A 14,052-nucleotide genomic window follows, 5' to 3' on the forward strand; every position below is an offset into this window, starting at 1 on the left:
TTTTACCTTATTAATTTCAGCCATGAATTTGATTATTTCCAGCTGTCTACTCCTCTTTGGTTTGTCTGCTTTTATTTTATCTAGAGATTTCAGGTGTGTCATTAAGTTGCTTGTATGAGATGTTTCCAGGCTCTCTGTGAAGGCACTTAGTGCTATGGAACTTTCCTCTTAGCACTGTGTTATTTGTTTCTCATAGTTTGGGTATGTTGTCCCTTCATTTTCACTGAATTTTAGGAAGTCCTTATTATCTTTCTTTATTTCTTCCCTGACCCAGCTGTCACTGAGCAGGGAGTTGTTTACTTTCTATTTTGTTGACCTGTCCTTTGGTGATAATGTGGTGTTGAAGTTAATGTGTCTTTTACAATGATGGTTCCCTTGTTTGGGGGGCAAGGATGTTCAGAATTGAGATGTTATCATGGTGGAATTTTCCTTTGATGAGTATGAAGCATTCTTCCTCATCACTTTTAATTACTTTTTTGTTGAAATTTTATTTTAACGTATATTAGAATGGCTACTTTAGCATGTTCCTTGGGTCTGTTTGTTAGGAAAACCTTTTTCCAGCCATTTATTCTCAGGTAATGTTTATCTTTGTGCCCGAGATGCAGTTTTTGTATGTAGCAGAATGCCGGGTCCTGTTTACCCACCCATTCTTTTAGTCTGTGTCCTTTTATTGGAAAGTTGAGCCCATTATTGTTGAGATCAATGAATTTTTAGGGACATCTGGTTTCTTTTTTTTTTTTTTTTTTTAATGTTGGATGTGGTTGTATGTTTCTGTGCTTGTTTGCATTTGGTTTTACTATAATAAAGTTAGTTATATCCTATGAGGGTTTTTTTGGATGTAGTTAACCTCTTTGGGTGGGAGTTTTCTTTCTAGTATCTTCTGTATGGCTGGGTTTGTACATCAATATTGTTTAACTTTGGTTATACCTTGAAATATCTTGTTTTCTCCATCTATGTGATTGAAAGTTTTTCTGGGTATAGTAGTCTTGACTGGCATCTGTGTTTTCTTAGGCTTTGGAAGACTTCTGCACAGACCCACCTGGCTGTTATGGTCTCTGTGGAGAAGTAGGTGTGATCATGATAGGTTTTCCATTATATGTTACTTGGCCTTCTTCCCTTGTAACTTTTAATATTTTTTCTTTGTTTTATACATTTAGTGTTTTATTATGTGGTGGGAGAATTTTCTTTTCTATTCTAATATATTTGGTGTTCTGTAGACTTCTTTTTATGCTTATAGGCATCTCCTTCTTTAGATTGGGGAAATTTTATTCTGTGATTTTGTTGGAAACATTTTCTATCTTGCAGATGGGAATCTTCTCTTTTTTCTATAACTATTATTCTTAGGCTTTCTCTTTTCATAGTATCCCTAATTTTGCGTGGTGTGTTGGGAATTTTTGTCTTTAATATTTTCTTTAATGGATATGTCAATTTCTTCAAATGTATCTTCTGTACCTGAGATTCTCTTCTTCCTCTCTTGCACTCTGCTGGTAATGCTTACCTTTTTATTTCCTGTTTCCTTTTTTTAATTTTATTTTATTAATTTACTCTTATTACATCTCAAGGGTTATCCCCTCCCTTGTATCCTCCCATTCCTCCCTCGCTCCCATTTTCCTCTTAATCCCCTCCCTTATGACTGTGACTGAGGGGAACTTCCTCCCCCTTTATATGCTCATAGGGTATCAAGTCTCTTTTTGGTAGCCGCTATCCTTCCTCTGAGTGCCACCAGGTCTCCCCATTCAGGGAACTTAGACAATTATGAGGCACCAGAGTATGTGTGAAAGTCATACCCCACTCTACACCCAACCGTGGAGAATGTCCTGTCCATTGGCTAGATCTGGGTAGAGGTTTGAAGTTTACTGCCTCTATTGTCCTTGGCTGGAGCCATAGTTTAACTGGACCTCTGGGCCCAAATCTGCCTATCATAATGTTCTACTTGTAGGTTTCTAGGACCCTCTGGATCCTTCTACTTTGCTATTCTCCCATACTTTTCTCATCTAGAGTCCCAATAGGATGTCCTCCCCCCTCTGTTCTAGTATCCTGGTAAATGAAGATTTTCATTTGATAGGCCCCTTGGGCTAGTATGCAGATATAAGTGAGTATATACCATTTGAGTCTTCTACTTAGGGTTAACTCACTCATTATGATCATTTCTAGTTCAATCCATTTGTCCACAAATTTCAGGAATTCCTTGTTTTTAATACCTGAGTAGTATTCCATAGTGTAAATGTACCACAGTTTCTTTATCCATTCTTCTACTGATGGACACTTAGGCTGATTCCATAATCTGGCTATTATGAATAAGGCTGCTATGAACATGGTTGAGCAATTTTTCTTGTTGTGTGCTGGAGAATCTTCTGGGTATATTCCAAGGAGTGGAATAGCTGGGTCTTGCGGAAGTCCTATTCCCAGTTTTCTGAGATAGCACCAGACAGATTTTCAAAGTGGCTGTATTAGTTTGCATTCCCACCAGCAATGAAAGAGTGTTCCTCTCTCTCCACATCCTTGCTTGCATGTGGTGCCACTTGAAATTTTTATCTTAGCCATTCTGATGGAATCTCAGAGTTGTTTTGATTTGGATTTCCCTGATGACTAAGGAGGTTGAGCATTTCTTTAGGTTTTTCTCAGCTATTTGATATTCCTCTGTTGAGAATTCTCTGTTTAGTTCCAAGCCCCATTTCTCAATTGGGTTATTTGGTTTGGTGGTGTTTAATTTCTTGAGTTCTTTATATATTTTGGATATTAGACCTTTGTCAGATGTAGGGCTGGTGAAGATCTTTTCCCAGTCTGTAGGCTGTCGTTTTGTTCTCTACACAGTGTCTCCTGCCTTACAGAAGCTTCTCAGCCTCATGAGGTCCCATTTATTAATGGTTGACATTAAGGCCTGGGCTGTCGGTGTTCTGTTCAGGAAGTTGTCTCCTGTGCCAATATGTTCCAGGCTCTTCCCCACTATCAATGATTCCTTCTATTTCTGTAGATGAAATGGGACTATTTAGCTTGTTTATCTGTTCTTTACTCAACTTTGGCAAGTGAAATTGATCAAGAAAATCGGCCATTTCCCTTAGATTTTCAAATTCTGTGGCGTGTATGCCTTCAAAGTAGGATTTTATGATTCTTTGTATTTCTTCAGTGTTTGTTGTTATGTCTCCCTTTTCATTTCTGATTTTGTTGATTTCAATACTGTCTCTCTGCCTTTTAGTTAGTTTGGCTAATGGTCTGTCTATCTTGTTGATTTTCTCAAAGAACCAGCTCTTGGTTTTGTTGAGTCTTTGGACTGTTTTCTTAGTTTCTAATTTGTTAATTCCAGCCCTGAGTTTGATTATTTCCAGACGTCTACTCCTCTTGGGTGTTTCTGCTTCTTTTTTTTCTAGGTCTTCCAGTTGTGTCGGTAAGTTGCTTATGTGCAATGATTCCAATTTCTTTTTAAAGGCACTTAGTGCTGTGAATTTTCCTCTTAGCACTGCTTTCAATGTATCCCACAAATTTGGGTATGTTGTTTCTTCATTTTCATTGAATTTCAGAAACTCCTTAATTTCTTTCTTTATTTCTTCCCTGACCCAGGTGTCATTTAGCAGAGAGTTGTTTAGTTTCCATGTCCATGTAGGCTTTTTGTTATTTCTGTTGTTGTTGAATTGCAGCCTAAGACCATGGTGATCTGATAGGATACAGGGTATTATTTCAATCCTCTTGTGTCCTTTGAGGCTTGCTTTGTTACCTACGATGTGATCAATTTTGGAGAAGGTTCCATGGGGTGCAGAGAAGAAGGTATATTCCTTCTTGTTTGGGTGAAAGGTTCTATAGCTATCTGTTAGATCCATTTGATTCATGGCATTTGTTAATGATGTTATTTCTCAGCTTAGTTTCTGTTTCAATGACCAATCCTTCAGTGAGAGTGGGGTGTTGAAGTCTCCCACTATTATTGTGTGGGGATCGATGTGTGGTTTATGCTTCCCTAACAGATCTTTTACAAAAGTAGGTGTCCTTGTATTGGAAGCATAGATGTTCAGAATTGTGATGTCATCTTGCTTGACTTTACCTTTGATGAGTATGAAGTGTCCTTCCTCATTTCTTTTGATTAATTTTGTTTGAAAGTCTGTTTTGTTAGATATTAAAATGGCTACACCTGCTTGTTTCTTGTGACCATTTGCTTGGAATATTTTTTTCCACCCTTTTACCCTGAGGTAATGTCTATCATTATGGGTGAGATGTGTTTCTTGGATGCAGAAGAATGTTGAATCTTGTTTATGCATCCATTCAGTTATTCTGTGTCTTTTTATTAGAGAATTGAGACCATTGATGTTGAGGGATTTAATGATCAGTGACTCTTAAGAGTCTTAATTTTGATGTTGTTTCCAGTCTAGCATTTGTGTAGTTGTGTTTTTGCTATGGGATAGTTATCAATTTCCTGAGTAGTTTTGGTTGTAGGTTGTCCCTTTGGGATGGAGTTTTTCTTCTAGTACTTCTGCAAAGCTGGGTTTGTGGATAGGTACTGTCTGAATTTGTTTTTGTCATGGAATATTTTGTTTTCTCCATCATTATTTATTGATCATTTTGCTGGGTAAAGTAGTCTGGCCTGGCATCTGTGGTCTCTTAGGGTTTGTCCAAGCCCTTCTGGCTTTAATGGTCTCTGCTGAGAAGGCGGGTGTAATTCTGATAGGTTTACCATTAAATGTTATTTGGCCCTTTTCCCTGCCAGCTTTTAATAATTTTTCTTTGTTCTGTATATTTCATGTTTTGATTATTATGTGATGGGCAGTTTTTCTTTTCTGGTCAATTCTATTTGGTGTTCTGTAGGCCTCTTGTATGTTTATAGGCATCCCTTTCTTTAGATTGGGGAAGTTTTCTTCTATGCTTTTGTTGAGAATAATTTCTGGGCCTAGAAGTCTGATATCTTCTCTTTCTTCCATGCCTATTATCCTCAGATTTCTTTTTTTCATGGTGTCCTTGATTTCTTGGATGTTTTGTGTCAGGACTTTTCCAAATTTAGCATTTTCTTTAATGATTGCTTCAAGATCTGTGATTGTATCTTCTAGGCCTGAGATTCGTTCTTCCATCTCTTGGATTCTGTTAGAAAAGCTCGCCTCTGTGTTGCTTGCCTTTTTCTCTGATGTCTCAGTTTCCTGTTTTTCTTCTGTCTGTGTGTATATCCTTGAATCCATTCTCATCTTCAGATCTTGAACTGATTTTTTGATTTCCTTCATCTGATTGTTTGTATAATCCCGAATTTCTTCCATTGCCTCTTTATTGCCTTCAGAGGTTTAACCGTTTTATTGATTTCCTTCATCTGGTTGTTTGTATTTTCCTAAAAATTTTCAAGTGCCTCTCTATGGGCTTCTTCTATGTCTTCCACCTATTTGGCTGCGTTTTCCTGCATTTGATCACGAATTTTAATTTTTTTTTCCTCCTTATCATCCTCATTACTAAGGATTTGAGGTCATTTTCTTCTATTTCCGTTAAGTTTGAGTTCTCTGGGTTTTTTTCCTTGGGATAGCTGGGATCTGGAGATACCATATTGTTTTGTTTTGTTTTGTTGCGTATGATTTTACACTGTTCTTTAGACATCTTGCCATCTCTGTTTTTGTTGGGTAGCTTCCAGAGTTGGGGGGAGGGAGTCTGATGATAGATTCACCTGTTTTCTCATGATTTCCCTAGGCTGGAAGCTCTGATGTTTCGCTGGTTTGGATGGCAGGAGGCTAGTCCTGTCGTTTTGGACTCTCACTGCCAGTTATCCCCAGCTACCCTGTACTGTGGGTCCTTAAATCATTCTGGGTCTCTGAATGTGCATTGGGTCAGGCCAAAGTGTCTACAGCCTTCTGGGTCCCCTTGTATCAGCGGAGATCTCCAGGGACTAAAGCAGGTCAGGTGGAGGTGGTCTGATGGCCATTCTACTCCCTGTCTCCCTGAGAATTCCTTAGTCCTGGAGCTTTGATGCTCTGCTGGTCTGTGGCTCTTGGAAGAGTTTCAAGACCTAGACTGCTTGCAGAGTCCAGCTTAGTGTCACAGGGCCCAAACCATCCACACACTGAGTCCAGTTTGTGTCTCTGGACCCAAATGGGTCTCAAGGCCTAATCCATGCACTTAGTCCAGTTAGCGCTGAGTCCAACCAGAGTCTTGGGCCCAAAGCACTCAGTGAGCTTGCCAAGCTCAGTTAGAGTCTCAGGGCCCAAACTTCCTGCTGAGTCCTGTCAGAGTTTCAGGACTGGGACTGCCTGCCAAGTCCAGCCAGGGACTCCAGGCCCAAACCATGCTCTGAGCTCAGCTAGATTCTCTGGGGCCAAATCACTTGCCAAGCTCAGCTAGAGTCTCTGGGCCCAAACTTCCCACCAAGTCCAGCCAGAGTCTCAGAGCTGGGACTGCACCAAGCTCAGCTAGAGTCTCAGGGCTCGTTTCCTTTAATGGTCTAAGTACACTCTTACATTTAGTATTTGCATTCTCATAAGCCATGATAAGTTTTAATACTTGTTTGGTGTCAGAATCTGGCAAGACCCTATCCATAGCAGATCCTAATCTCTCCAAAAATTCTGTGAAGGGTTCCCTGGATTTTTAGAATACTTTGGTAAATTAAATAGTGGTTTTCCCAGGTATTCTACCAGCTCCCAAGCTCTCAAACTGCAATATGACATTGTTCATTCACTCTGTCTTCAGATTGAATTTGTTCTCTTAAGTTAGTATATTGTCCTTCACCAAGCAATTGAGCTCTATTAATATTTATTTCCTGTGTCATATTTTCTTGCTCTTCTTACACCCTCTGTTCACCACCATGATAACCACTGTAACTGTTGTGCTGCTTCTAATATCACTGAAACTAAATTTTTCCAATCTTGGGGAACAAGTCTATTCTGCATGGCCCATCTGTTTAACATTTGTTTAACACAGGCAGAGTGTGTACCATATTTGATGATGGATTCCTTAAAATGTTCTAAATCCATCATGTCTACAGGATGCCAGGCCATTTCATCATAACCCTCAGCACCATTTTGCGCAGGCACGTGTCTTATAGTGAATGGAAAAGCTGAAGGTGCCTGGGTGACTCAGGAGATGTCCCCCACTGGGACATTTTCCTCCAAAGACCCTTTGGACTGTCTGCTTTCCTTATCCCCTGGTTTCTGACCTTCTCCACCCTTTCTAATGAAAGGTGCCTTTTGCTTTTCCAGCCCTTCTGACCCAACCTGCGGGGTTTGACTAAAACTCGGGAGGTCACCTGTTGAGAAATGCAAGACATGGGGAAGGAGAGCAAGTCTGATTGATTAAACTCTCAATCTTTATTAGTCAGGCAGCAGCTTTTATAGTTCAGAAGGCAGGAAAGCATATTGCTATAGCAATGCAGTTGCGGGTTTTTCTCAAAACATAGGGAATTCCAGGCAGGGTCATGGTGTCTTCCCACACAGGGTATCTTGCTTTGTCTGCATCTAGCTTTAGTCTAACTGTTGACTCACAACAGGGTCACTCTATCCCTATCTGTCTTTAGTCTAACTGCTGACTCACAGCAGGGTCGCTCCATCCCTGCTGTCTTTAGCTGCTGACTCACAACAGGGTCAGCTAGTTTCTGGTGAAAGGTAAGCTCTGGGAAAGACAGAGACTTAAAGGTGCAGACTTGGACAAGATGGCTAAACATTGGCTATATGGCCTATCATCCCCAACGCCCTTCCAGTTTTTTCTGCATTTTGTCCATTTGTTCAGTCAAGTCAGTAATTCTTTCCAAAAGGTTAGAGCTTATTGACCCTTGAATTTTTTCTGGATTTCCAGTCTCTCTATTTTCTGTCTTTCATCACTCTCATTTACCAAAAATGCTATTTGCTTTCCCATCCCTTCATTTTCTTTCTTCATTCTTTACATCTGTCCAGTCAAATCTGCAATCTTTTCCAAAAGAATAGACTTTACTGACCCTTCCAGCTGTTCTATCTTATTAGCCTTTCTTATAATCCTAAGAATGAAATACAATAAGAGAACAATGAGAAAACAGAAAATTCCCTCTAAGTATAAAGCAGGAAAGAATTTTGCAATGGTAGTTGTGATTTTGCTGATACCCTGAAACAGCATTTCTGTATCTTCAAATTTTGAATCTTCCCTCATATCATTAAAAGTTACAGAACTCATTGGGCCCCATGATGTGTGCCACTTGTTGGCTCTGTTTCTTAACAATTAGACTTTATTATACAATGCAACAATCCTATACAAGAGGGAAAAAGGGTTAAAGGGAAACAAGAGTAAACCTTCTGGTATCTGTTCCATGGGATGGATTCCCAGGTATCTCTGGCCTGCATGCCGGTCTGGCCTGTAAACTGGCCTCTCTCCAAATCCACATACAATCCTGCTCCAAAAACTGCAGCCTTATCCTCTCTCCTATGCCTGCATCTCTCTTGCATGCAATGGCCAACCTGGGTCAGGATCCCTGCCCCCACTGATGTTCAGTTAGAAACACAATAACCCAGCTAGAGTCCCCTGGTTCACTTCCTGAATTTCAGACCCAGGGTGGCTCCATTCAGTCTATGAAAATGTATCCATGGTGTTTCCAAGGGGCGAAGCCCACCAAGACTGCTTTCACCTGGGACAAAGATTACAATCCTTCCCACAGGTAGGTTAGTAATCAGTTTAGCTAAATAAATAAAAATTTTAATATAAAAATTGTGCCTCTGGTTTTTATATCTCAGTATCAAACCATGTGTTTCTTATATGATATTCTATACAGCTTCTCTCCACCTATCTTTTTCAAAATTTACTTGAGAGCTTTAATAAAATATTTTAATTCAGATGACATGAAGTCACACATTGATTCTACTGATGATCAAAGGAGAAATTACATTGGGTACAATAAAATGGTAAAGTGCTAACAGAACGTTTGTACTAAAATTCAGTGTGATTCCTATCAGGTCCAAAGTATAAATCTTAGTTTTGTCATAAAGTTTTATGACTGCTGATTACACCTTCATACCATGTTTTACTAGACTACTGGGCAGAAACTTGCTTCCTAGAAAACCACATATATTTTTATGATTTCTCATTGCTGTCTTGCTTCTGTTCTGCATTTCCCATGAGAGGAATTTCCTAAAGAGCATGTGTATAACGGTTAAGCCTGATGACTCTCTTTTTGAGGTGTTGGACTATGCTCACTAGCTTTCATTTGGACAGCAATGTTTCTCAAAATGAGCAAAGTCTTGTTTTAACATTTAGCTTTTCTGTTTCAGGTATAGATTTTGGTTTTCAATGAGTAGGTCAGAATTGACTAAGTCATTTTCCATATCCATTTAATTGGTCTTTCTTTGTGTGCAGGTTACTTCTAAAGACAACCCGAGTCAACTGAATGGAAGGAATCATCTATGGTATAAAATTAGTTACTTTTTGACTTTTCCACACAGAGAATCTTCAGGTCTTACTATTCATAATATTTTTGATGTTTAATCTGCTCATTGTGTCTAGAAATATTGTTGTTATGGTCTTACAATCCCCATTTCCCCATGTATTTCTTTTTGGCCAATTAGTCCTTTGTTGATTGTGTGTGTGTGTGTGTGTGTGTGTGTGTGTGTGTGTGTGTGTGTGTGTGCGTGTTGTTCTATCACCATTCCTAAGATGATCATAGACATTCTCAGGAAAAATACTATTTGCTTAGTAGGCTGCACACAGCAGGTCTTCTCTTCCCACTGTATTGCTGCTGGAGAAATGGTACTGTTGGTAGTAACGGCTTATGACCACTATGTGTCCATCTGCAAATCACTCCACTATTTTACCATTATGAACCTGAAAAGTTATATTGAGCTAGTGGTGACTTCCTGGACCATTGGCTTTGTCCATTCCATGAGTCAATCAACCTGTGGCAGTTTTGCAGCTACCTCTCTGTAGCCAATTAGAAATTGTCAGTTTCATGTGTGACATACCACTGGCAATCAACCTATCCTGCATGGATTCCCATGATTTCAATACTTTAGAAAATACTGACTGTGGAGCTGTGGGTGTAACCTGCTTTATTCTGTTCCTCATATCTAAACATACATTCTTTTAACTGTTCACTCAGAGTGCTAAAGCTACTGAATCTAAGGCTTTGTCCATGTACACTGCCCACATCACAGTGGTGATAATTATTTGGGACCGATATCTTCATCTGTGTGGCCCCTCAAAATCACTTATTTGAATTTTTTTTTTTTCTGTATTTAACTCTGGCTTAGAACGTCTCCTAAATCTTATAGAGTGGTTAAAAAGCTATTTCATAAATGGCAAAGTAAACACATAATGCCAAGAAAACCCACTAAAATATTTAAAATTCACATTTTACTAAATAATGAGAGTTTGATATCTTGTCAATATTTGTATGTACATTATATACAGTTTTTATATATACTAGGGTTAATATAATTCTGTATATAATATAACCTTTTAAAGATTTAAAATATTATAAATTATTTCAGAAAATTTATAAAAATTACCAATCCTCATGAAAAATATTATTGAACTGCTTCTTAAATTATCTACTATAATATGAAGAACTTAAATGCATTTATCAAACTCCTAGAAAAAATTTTGTAAAACTGACTTAATATTTCTCTAAAAACATCATAAAATTAATAATCATAATCTACCTAAACATAAATCACAAACTTTTACTTCCTCTCTGTAATATGACAACATTATCATTTTTTACCTTATTCCAGATTTCTCCTAAAACAGTAAAGGAGAATTAGAAAAATTGTAAAAGAGTAAAACAAGTTATAAACTGCACGCTAAATAGCAATGGCAGTTACTTAGTGCTGATATTATTAACCTAATTAAAATGAAACATCTTTCAAAACAAAGATAATGCCTATTTTCTCAATGATTAGAGTTCTACAAGTTAAAATTTATCCTTTAAGTTATTGTTTATTGTTTCAATAAAATCATGAATATAACATTTCTGAGAGTGTCCACAATTTTCCTTGCTATTTATTTATGTTTAAATAACTGATATAGTTGAAATCTGTAATAAACAATTTTACAAAATTATTGTATCATTACAATACAAACATGTATTTTGAATTAAATATTAAATATTATCTTTGACATTTCAAATATTCCTAACATTATCATTTGTATAATAATTCATCATAATAATATATAATATATATCTTACTTTTCGAGTGATAGATTGAAATGCAGTGATAAGCCCTTCCCTCATGCACTCCATTCCTGGCCCATAGCCTCGCCTGCATCTTCAGAGCCCTGCTGCCACCAGGACAGAGAGGTGAGACACATACATCCTAGCCCTCTGCCTACTGGGTACTTCTGGGCAAGTTCAACAGCAGTAAGATGCTCTCTGTTTCCTATGCACTCCATCTTCCAGACCACAACCCTATCTGAATTTCCAGAGGCTGGCTGACATCAGGGACCACCAAGCAACAATTGCTCCACCACACATTCTGTCCAGTAGTCGCCCTAAATGGTCCCAAGGGAGGTAAACTGCCCCTGCTCCCTGACTCTTCATTTTTCTATCCCACAACTTATCTGGAGGCCTACTAACACTAGAGACAAGCAGACAGCTAAAGGCCAGTGTAAAAGCACAATCAACAAGAGCAGAGCAATACTGTACTATCAGATCCCACCTATCTTGCTACAAAATCCAAGGATATCCTGGCACAGCTGATACACAAGAAAATGACCTGAAATCCAATCTTATGAAGATTACAGAGGACATTAAAGAAGAATAAGTAAATCCCTTAAAGAAATACAGGAAAAAAAAAATAATCAAACAGGTGAGGTAAATTAATAAAATAGTCCAAGGCCTGTAAATAGAATAGAAGCAATAGAGAAAACACAAACTGAGAGACTCCTGGAAATTGAAGACCTAGGTAAGAGAACAGAGACTACATGTGCAAGAATCACCAATGGAATGCAAGAGATGGAAGGGAGAATCTCAGGCATAAAAGATATAATAAAGGAATTTGATAAAGAAATTGATGAATCTAAAAAGTTTTAAACACAAAAATCCAGGAAATTTGGAACATCATGGAAAAAAATACACCTATAAATCATAGGAATAGAAGAAGGATAAGATTCCCAGCTCAAAGGCCCAGAAAATACTTTCAAAAAAATCATGGGGAAAAAATGTAAGAAAGAGATACCTTATAGAACACCGAATAGATTGGACCAAAAGAGAAAATCCTCCTGCCTCATAATGCCAGGGGCCAAAGGTCTGTGGATAATTACCAGAATCCAGTTATTGGCCTGCTACCTTGAGAAAGAAGATGCTGAGATAAGGTCACCAGTTGGTTACAGGAAATTACTTAGGACACCTGGTGCCTTGGGACAGCCTGCAGTTAAACTGCCATGACAACCCGCTCACGTAAATCTCATTTCCTCATTGCTTACCCTTTATAAACTATTATGTGAAAAATAAAGTTTGAGAGCTTGATCAGAACCCAGACTTGCTCTCCTTCATTGTGTCTCCTATCCCCCCACTCGTCCATCCCCTCCACAGTACCCGTTGAAGACCCTGTGGACTGGGGCATCATAATAATAAAAATATCAAATATACAGAACAAAGAAAAAATAATGAACTTCACAATGAAAAAGGCCAAGTAACATATAAAGGCATACCTAAGTACAATTATGCCAGATATCTCAACAGAGACTTTCATTAAAAGCCTGACACACCTGGGCAGATGTCTTGCATAAATGCCACACCAAACTCCTATAACAAGTGAAACTTTCAATCAACATAGATGGAGAAAGCAAGATTTTTCCATCACAAAATCTGTTAATGCCTGGCTGGTGCTCTGGAGAAGGTCCAAGGTAGATTCTCTGGTATTGGAATGCAGATGCCCTTCTAGTTTACTTTACCTCTTGGGTGGCCAGAGCTGATGGCTCAGGCAACCGATCAGAGTTGAGAGAAGAAAAAGGAAGGAAAGGGGAAAAGAGCCCAAGGTTTCTTCTCTAGGGACTGGCTGTACTGCGGCAGAGGAGAACTTAAACTGATCACCTTTTTTCCTATGGCTGAGGGGGTCATAAAAGGAGGCTCTTTGATCTGTAGATAGGCCTCTTTACAGAGATCTCCAATAAGTTGGTGTAAACTTAGGCTTATTAGCCATAGAAGGCTGATGCCCCTGGGTCTGCTAACTTATTTACTAATCTATAGAGAAATAAGAAGTAAGAGAGATAGAGAGAAAATCAACCACTCACACACATACGTTCAAGAGGAAAGGACCAGGAGAAAAGGTGGATGAAGTCAGGTGTCTTGACTTCAACTGAAGTTAAGCTCCTCAATCTTTCCTTCTCTGTTCTCCCTCATTTTCTCCTCTGTTCTCCTTCATTTTCTCCTTTGTTCTCCTTCATTTTCTCCTTTGTTCTCCTGCTAACGTTTATTGTAGCCCCTATTTATACTTCTGAGAAAAGGGAATTACCTCATAGTCAGAAGAGTACAATTAATCACAAAAGCAGATGAATTCTAAAATACAACAGGTTACATGCTTCAAAGTTAAACATTTCTTATCTATGTATCCATTACCTAAGTTCATGGTGAGTTCAGAATGACAAATATTGACAGGGTCTAAGGTTAATAGGGTATATGATACTTATAAGAGTAAACAACTTATCAGTTAGGATGGACCTGACTATACATTATCCAGCTCTCTCTTAGTTCATTATGAACTCAGGACAATAATTTTGTCTGTCTTTCATTCTAAGAAACAGAGTAAATTCAGACATCTCTAGGTAACTTCATTCCACATAGGTTCACATGGAATTTAAACAAATTTGGCTATATTTATGGTCAAATACCAGGATTAGTGGTGCCATCTGCAGTGGAGGCTTATCTGAAGCCACAAATCTGCTGGTAGGCTATCCTAAGTGAGGCATCTGGAGGTCCACAAAGGTATTTATTGCAGCCATAAACTAACTTTAACTTTTAAAATTATTTGAGTCAAATCAGGAATTCCATAATCAGAGATTAATTCACCTGGAAAACAAAAAGTACATCTTCAATAAGATCCTCTAGGAAGTTTGTTCAATCAGAGCTGGTCAGTACCCAGAAGCTAATAATTCACACCAATGCCAGATGTATTTACTTTTGGTATTTCAAGACAGGGTTTCTCT

The 14,052-nt window shown here is 38.4% G+C and overlaps 1 pseudogene; it reads left to right on the forward strand.

Annotated features, from left to right (window-relative positions):
• Positions 1–599: 599 nt before the first annotated feature.
• LOC127188421 (olfactory receptor 4K14-like) lies at positions 600–10,123 on the forward strand (annotated as a pseudogene).
• The last annotated feature ends 3,929 nt before the right edge of the window (positions 10,124–14,052 follow it).

This window comes from Acomys russatus, chromosome 4, assembly GCF_903995435.1.
Source record: "Acomys russatus chromosome 4, mAcoRus1.1, whole genome shotgun sequence".
Lineage (NCBI taxonomy): Eukaryota > Metazoa > Chordata > Mammalia > Rodentia > Muridae > Acomys > Acomys russatus.